Source organism: Meleagris gallopavo, chromosome 7, assembly GCF_000146605.3.
Source record: "Meleagris gallopavo isolate NT-WF06-2002-E0010 breed Aviagen turkey brand Nicholas breeding stock chromosome 7, Turkey_5.1, whole genome shotgun sequence".
In the NCBI taxonomy this organism is placed as follows: Eukaryota; Metazoa; Chordata; class Aves; order Galliformes; family Phasianidae; genus Meleagris; species Meleagris gallopavo.
This window is the reverse complement of record NC_015017.2, coordinates 15,161,625-15,169,678: the sequence shown is the minus strand read 5'-3', so window position 1 is coordinate 15,169,678 and position 8,054 is coordinate 15,161,625.

Here is an 8,054-nt window from a genome sequence, read left to right as displayed (position 1 = left end):
ATGAAATGCATGCTAGTTCTTAGCTGCTATAAATATTCATTGTTTCAGGGGAGTCTGTACGACCTCAGCCGGGGCGTTGGCTATATGTCACTGACATATTTCTCTCTGCATGGAGAAGAAAGGAGGTGGCTGCAGCAGCCCTTTGTTTGCAGAGCTGAAGCCAGAGAGGCACCTGGCTCGGACAGGAGAGGCAGAGTGCCCGTCTCTGAAGGTCGTGTAAGCACACAATCATCAGCAGGCCACAGACACACAGCCACATAAGTGTGTGGTGACCTGTGAGCATGGGCATGCTTTGCAGGAGCAAGGAGTCCTTGGGGGAAGCACTGCCAGGCTCACCACTCTGCTAGGGGTAAAAGTGCAGCTGGCTGAAATCGAGCCCAGGTCCTCACCAAACACAGATGTAGGTGTTGTCAGTGCTATGGCAGCACCTGGAAGGCTCCTCCAACTTTGGCTCAGATTGCATGGGCTGAAAGGTAGGAAGAAAAGAGAACAACAGTCATGGAAATCCCAGTGAATTCATCTTTGTTCAGTATCAGAAAACCAATGTCAGCTTCTCAAGATATGGGAAGTGTGATTGGCTGCCAAATGCAAAGAGCTTGGGAGCTCATGGGAATAATTATAACAGTGAAATATTTTCATGACATGACCTTGGGCCATGTACTAAATGGAAAGAAATAAATTTGGCGCTAGAAATGCAAACTGAGCCACAGAGACTTATACCTGCAGAGGCTGCATCCTTACAGAGCCTGCTCCTCAAGGCCAGATTCTGCCATCACTTCACCACTGTAAATCAGAGTGTGTTCTGCTGAATTGCATGGAGGGCCTGACATGGGTAACAGCAAACGTAATTTAGTGGCTGCTGAGGTGCGCTACCAGGTGCAAAGGAGAGGTCATCACTACAGATGTGGTCTGTGGGGGTAATCTGGCATGACACAGACCCGACCTGAGTCTTATCACTGCTAAATAGTGGATTTCCTCTGTCTGGTACTTCTGGATATTTCTAATGTATTTATTACTGATCTGGTCATGCTTCTTTGCTTCCTGCATCTGACTCCTCCTTAAGACCAGATAAAGAAGTGGTTATTTTTACAAGAATTAGGCCAACTTATATTTCTATCAGATAAAAGGATAATATGTCAGATGGGAAAAGGATTTAAGGAAGGGAAATAAAACATTACAACCTGTTTTTTGTTTATTTTTCTGCTGTAGCTACATGGCAGAAATATTAAGCAAATGCTGTCATATTGATTGCCTTCCTCATCATCCTGAGCACAGAGCTGATCTCATAGGTTAAAACTTCAAATGCAAGCAGCAGTTGTTTAATGTTTTTGTGCAAATTTATGTCTGTTCAGCAAACAGAAATTAGAGAAATAAATTACACAAGACTTGGTACAGTCTTAAATTATGGGAGGTTAATACAAATCCTTGGTGTTTTCAGATGTAAAAATAGGAGGTATCTGTTTAATGTGTCTCCATGGGGAGATATTACCTGCTTTCTAACGTGAGAACGCACCAGAGCTGAGGCAGAGGCCTGCTGTTCCTCCATCATGGAAGAACATGTTCCTTTGAAATCTCATCAGTTAGCAAATCAACGAGTAGGGTTTCAGATTTCAGAGAGGAATTTTACTGTGTTTTTTTTTTTTTTAGGTCGAAATGATAAAAATGCTATAAATTCTATCTTAGACTCTGCAAGTGAAAGGTTTAAGAGATGATGCGAGTAAATCATTCATCCCTTCTGAATATCCTGCTGATAAAAGGGATCCCCTGATGTGATATGTACTGTCAGGTCTGAATTTGAAGCAGAGAATTTCTCTCAAGTTCCCTTTAGGGAATCCTCACGTTTTACACGGAATATTAGGATCACCTCTCCAGGCATGGGGAGGGAGCCAGAATGAGACCCTAAAGCCATAGAGAAATTATCAGAAAGAGATAAACTGGTTTCCTTTTTTATTAAATTCTTCTATAACCAGCTTTATAACCTAGCGAGTCACAAAGATGTCACAGCACATTACACACGCTCACTCGCAGGCATGTCACTACATCAGGGAGGCGTCGCAGAGTTTCTGCTCTGGGGCGAGCACAAAGGCTGAGGGCAGGGCTGTGCATCTCCGTTCCCAGGGACTCCAACCCTTCTCTAACAGCTTTGTATTTTCTCTCCTTGCTATTAACTCTTACTGGCATTTCAGGTTATGATTTGATTCTTGAGCAGGAGCAGGCTAAGTGCAGGATAAAAGAAGCTGCCATGCAATGTGCCAGGAATGGCTGCTATCATTCCCTGTCTCTCTGTGCTCTCATATGGGTGTGCATGCCCATTAGAGCTGCTGGGGAGGTGCTCTCATGCCTGCAAACAAACACTCCCCATGGTATGAGCAGCACGAGCCCCCTGAATATAGGGAGAGCAGCACAGAGGATGCCTGTGCTCTGAGAAGCTGTCCCTCAGACCTGATAGGAAAGCAGCCCTCTGGCCACACGTGGGAGCTGTGGTGATAAATACCATTGACACCGCAAGAAAATCATATGCCGTGTTGGGGATCCTGCATTTCTGTTTGTGTGCTGGTATGGCAGCCCAGCCATGAATCAGTGAGTATAGGCACAAAGAGCCCTGCGAGGCACCCAATAATGTGCTTCAGAAAAAACTGGGCTGTGTTACTTTTAATTTGGAAGACGACCATTGGAGGACAGTCCAACCCAAAAGGATCTGAGTGTTAGCCAAATCCTTTGCCCTCTCCCACGGGAAAGAGGGCTATAAAATAAAACCGGCTCATAAAATGTTGTTAGTCAACCTGTTCCTCTCTTGTGACACAGGATGGCAAAGGTCCTAGAGGCAGAGCTGGAGGGGGAGAAGTAAGGTGAGCCGTAAAAAAAAAGGATGAAATTCAGAGAAGGGGATGATTGTGTGCAATAGAGGACGAAAACACCCTGGAGAAGCTCAGCCCACTCAAAGCCAGTGCATAAATTCACTCCTGAAAGTTTAAAAGTTCACAATGCCAGGCAACAATTCCCATGTGTTGAAGGAGAAATTTGGGGTACGTGCTCCGATGGTAGCTGGGGAGATCCCACATCATAGCAGTCCCACACCGGGCAGCAAGATCTCTGCAGACCTCTGCAGGCCTGCACCCCTCATTTTGCAACAGCCACGTTTTCCCAATGTGGAGCAGTCACACCATGAGAAATGCGGGGTGTGCGGTTTTCTAAGCCGTGCTTTAAGTGGGTGGAAATGAGCTTTTTTTTTTTTTTCACTGAGATTGGCTAGGTTTCTATCATTTCAGCACCAGGCACACGCTGCTCTTGGATGGCCTGGAATAGCAGCCTGTGAGAATGGGCATTTTCTCAGGTGTCAATTTAAAGCTCACTGAAGGGAACTTGTCGTTGGCTTTGCTGGGCGCTGGTTTGGGCTATGAGCTCAACCGAAATTAAAGAGCCCCAAAATAGAAACGTTCTGGACTGAAGCTGTTGGATTTGGCAAGGTCTGCTTGAAGATGGAGCAATGTTGCTTAAATTCAGGCACGTTGGAAAGTGTAGGAAAGTGTTGCTAATTGAGGTTCTTTGTGAAATGAGTCCAAATGTCCCAATTTCTATGCTTAATGGAAAAGTGTCAGCCAAAAAAGGGAATTCTTTCAGCGAGAATAAATCCCCAAAGTTTGTCAGGACCCAGTGCCTCTTTTACTTTATTTAGGTCTGCTTCTCTGGGAGCTTCAGCTATGTCACGCTGCTCAAACAAGGGGCAGAGGACTGAAAACAGCGTTCATTGAAGCAGCTCAGTCTTGATATTTTTCTGCAGTAGAATGTGTGCACACTTGGCACTCCTTCCATTACTGATCAGCAACAGCTTGCTGAAAATGGGGAGAATTTCAGCCCTTTCTGCAAACCCCACAGCAGCCAGGCATACCCTCTGAGACTGACCAGACTGTGGCATCTTCACTGTGCTGTTAAGGTGTGCACTGTCCCAAAGGTAGCTACTCCTTACTGTATTGAGACAGATGGATTTAGCACAGGCCTTTAGAGAAGGTTTTATCTGCTGAAAGGCCAAAGGGAGATGAAGGAAGCGAAGCATGGAGGGAGAGGTGAAGATAGATCATTCAGTGCTTATCTTTCAGCCCACACAACCACATTGTCACACTGTGCCTGGATCTGCAAACCATCAGTTAGGGCTGAACTCTGCTGCCTTTGCTGGAGGACGCAGATTTGAACTCAGGTGCCTAAGATAGGATGCTGTAAGATACTGTGAAACCCAGATCAGCTTTTATTCTTGCATGTAATATGTAAAATGTAATAGCATTCCTCTCCTCATCCACCTAGTAATAGGGCTTGTTTACCCTACAGAAATACCTGTATCTCCTCTGAAGAAGTTTCTAGTCATGCTCCTTTCCAACTATACGTTAAGAAGAATCTTTTGTTTGGTCTTCTACATCTTACTATAAAGTTAGCCATCCCTTCATTCCCAGTGTTTTTTCTCTGACTGCAGAGCTGATCACAAGTGGCCCCAGTACCCTCTGTCTCTGCTCTGCTCAGCTCTAGAAGCTCCTTCTGGGTGGTGGTTTTTCTTTGCAGTCTTTTAAACGAAATTAATGATTTTTGGTTAGGGACAAAAGAACCGTGCTAACACAGGGTGTTAATTTAGGCATGCATTACTATATTTCTAAGGAGCATAAACCATTATTTGGTGTCCTCCCTTCCTTCCAAATAAAACTGTATGTGCCTTCCTTTATAAATGTATTTTGAGTGTAAGTCATATAGGGAAACATTAAATGCAGTATAAAGATAGTAATAAAACTGGTTGTAATGTTTATAAGTTTTTCATGACCAAATGCTTTGTAGCTAGAAGTGCCATAACCGTACACTTTGCACAGCAAGCAGTGAGGCACTGTGGAAGCAGCACACCAGCAGGACCCAGCGCTCTGCTACAGGGGCGGGCAGCTGCCAGGGACAGCATGAGGCTGGGCATCTCTCCTAGGCACGGAGGGGCTGAGTGCCTGCTGTTGAGCAGCTGGCTTTGTGCTCAGAGTGGAAATGCTGCAGGGTAGAGGAGGAGATCCAGCACACGCGTTACATGAAGTCCCAACGTAGCAGTAGAGGAGTTGTGTCCCAGATCCTCTCTTGGCATGTCTCAGTTCTGCCTCTTCCCTCTCTCATTTTGGCACCAGGGGCCTCCTGACATTTGGGCTCATCACATTCAGCATCACTGAATTCACTAGGAAGTCATGTGTTAGGTCCAGGCCAGTCTTGGTAGCACACCACACCTTGAGAGGAAAAGCAGATAAAAATGTGACGTAAGGGAAGAACAGCGGAAATATTGCTGCTGACTTTTTTCTCAGGGTTTTCCGCTGTTTGTGTTGGTCTGCCTGCTTTGTTGCAGTAGGACAGAGAATATTCTGGAGATGTGGAGTGCCCTCTAGCCACACTTTTTGAAACAGTCGCATCCTGTACAACAGAGGAGCTCTATTTCCTTGCTTGTGTGTGTGGTGGGGGGGTTGTTTTTTGTTTTTCCCTTAGTACGGAAAGCAGCTCTTTGTTCAATAAATCCTAAGCTGATTTTGGCTCTAGAGAGCTTCCTATAGGCAGAGCTTTCCACCTGCATCTATTTGTTTCTGTGTTGTAGCTGAGAATGTTGCTTTGGTGGACCCCAGATTGCCATCACTAGGTGTGCGTTAGAGCCACTTGCCTGAGCTGCATCCCCTTCCAGGAGAGGATACTGCTTTGTAGACTGCATTGCTGAGGTGTTGGGGTGTTGGTCCCTTACAATTGGGTGGAACAGGAAAGGCAGAGAGTGCAGGGAATGCGGCTCCCTGTTGTCCCTGTGGCTGAGGATCTGTGCAGGCAGCTGATGGGAATAGGAGAGGTGGGCCAGAGCTGGCCATGGATACATGTCTAACTTGCTTCCCATTCTGTCTGAATGTTCAGTGTTTGCGCTGATACCAGTCTGCAATGTGATTTTATTTTATTTTTTCCAAATGTCCAATGACTTCTAAGGAATACATGCAGTGAGTATTAGACAAAGCTCTGGTGTTCTCTCAGCCAGGGCCCACAGCTTGCGCTTCATACTCCGTTATGAGGTGTGACTCCTGAAGACTTCTTTTTAAAGGTCACGCTGTTTGTGCTGCATAATATAAAATACAGTTTCCCTGTAAATTAAAAACATACTTTACAGCTTGCTGCTGTGCTTCGTGAAGGTGAACAAGATTTGAAATCACAGGTCTCCTTGGTTGTGGAAAATATTTAATATCATCCCAATAGGGCCTGGATGGCTATATGGACTGGTAATAAGCTACAGAGGCCATTTCAGGGCACCTTGCTGCCTACTTTCTCATCTGCCCCCAGCAGAACATTTTCTCATTGTTGACACTGAAGACAGCTGTGCTAGATTTGGTTATACTTTGTTATGGGAATTCTGGAATGAACTGTAACACTGACTAACCCACAGCCATCTCCGTTAGCTACAGAGGATATGCTCAGTCATGTTTCTCTCTCGGAATGAGGGAGAGTTGATTTGCTATGTTGAAATGGTTCACAGGTGTGCTCAATCTCCATTTACACTCTGGAAGGATTAAGTATTCAATTACTTGCCAGGAGGACAACTTTCAAGAATGTTGTCCTTTCTTTCTAGGTAAACCATGGTATGGAAAATGGATTCAGAGAAACCTGCAGTCTGATTCTGAAGTTCACCCACAACTCTTCAGGGAGCCTGCATCAAAGGTAAGTAAATGCATTAAAGCCACGGATATTTGACTGCTATTTAAAAAACAAAAGTGAAAGGCGTTTTGATTAGAATGTGTTTGCTCAGTTTGTGTAGAACATGTATTGTGTGTGAAATAGGTATTGGAAGATGGGGTAAAATAAAGTGTCTGATAATTGGATGTGATGGAGATGATAAGGAATAAATAGGATTTCAGAGAGGTATCAGAGAAGCAGGAATTGTAAGTAATACAAAGAGAAAACTGAAGAGTGGATTTCTTTCATCTAATATGAGATGTGTTTCATGTGAAATGTGAAAGAGATATGATATGTGGAAGAGATATATTTCACATGAAATGAAATTATATGCTTTTTGAGAAATGTGGAAATTATAATTACACACTCGTAGAGTCTTCTATCGGATGCTGGTGTACTTTAAGAGTGGTGTTTGGATCAAAGGGGCAGTCTAGGCTTCAAAGGAAGGACTGCTTATTGAGTTAACACGTGCTGCCAAATAGATCTGCAGGGCAACAGCTGCTACTTGGGAGGCCCTGGCACAGGGGTGTGAGGCATTGCAGTAGAGGAGGGGAAGACAAGGGAGCCTGTCTTAAGGCTTGAGTCTTATCCTCTAATTTACTTTTGGAAGTGTAAGAATGTAGTTAACCTGCTAACATAGCATGTAATTAGAGTGTTCTCCAGCAGCAGTCTCTTGCAGCTTTTGTGGGAGAAAGAAAAGGCTACGCTTTCTGTAAAACTCAGCTCCATCTTCCTAATCCTACCACATTCTCCTCCAAATATATTCTTAGTCCTTGTATTACATCTTCAACTTGCATGAATACTCACATATGATTACTGAGTTAGGAAAAGACAATTTTTGCAGGATTTGATTTTTTTTTTTAATTACAAAGCCATTTTTTAATGTTTGAGTATACTATCAACATAATGTGCAACATATTAAGAATACCTCAGAAAAAGCAGAAGAGAAACTTTTCACACACAAGCACAAACTAGATAACTTTGTTTCTTCAGTATCTGCTAGAAGAGATGGATTGTGAATTATTTTTAACTGCCAACTAACATAAAGAAGCTTGGTAAAACTTTCACAGGGATAGAATTTTCACCTATAAAATGTTCTATGATATTTCTGTAGTGAAGTTCTTGATCAGCACATCTTAAGGTGTCTTTGACATGACTGAGAATGCCTCCAGTTACTTCATACACGTTCAATTTGAGCATATATTTAATGTCACACTGAATGTTAAAATACAGGATACAAATCTTTAAATGTAAGCAATCAAGAAAATTACAGCAGGATGAGCATCGTCTTGCAAGCCTAAGGAAAGAACAGACAGTGTTTTGTTTTTTTTTTTTTGTGTGTGTTT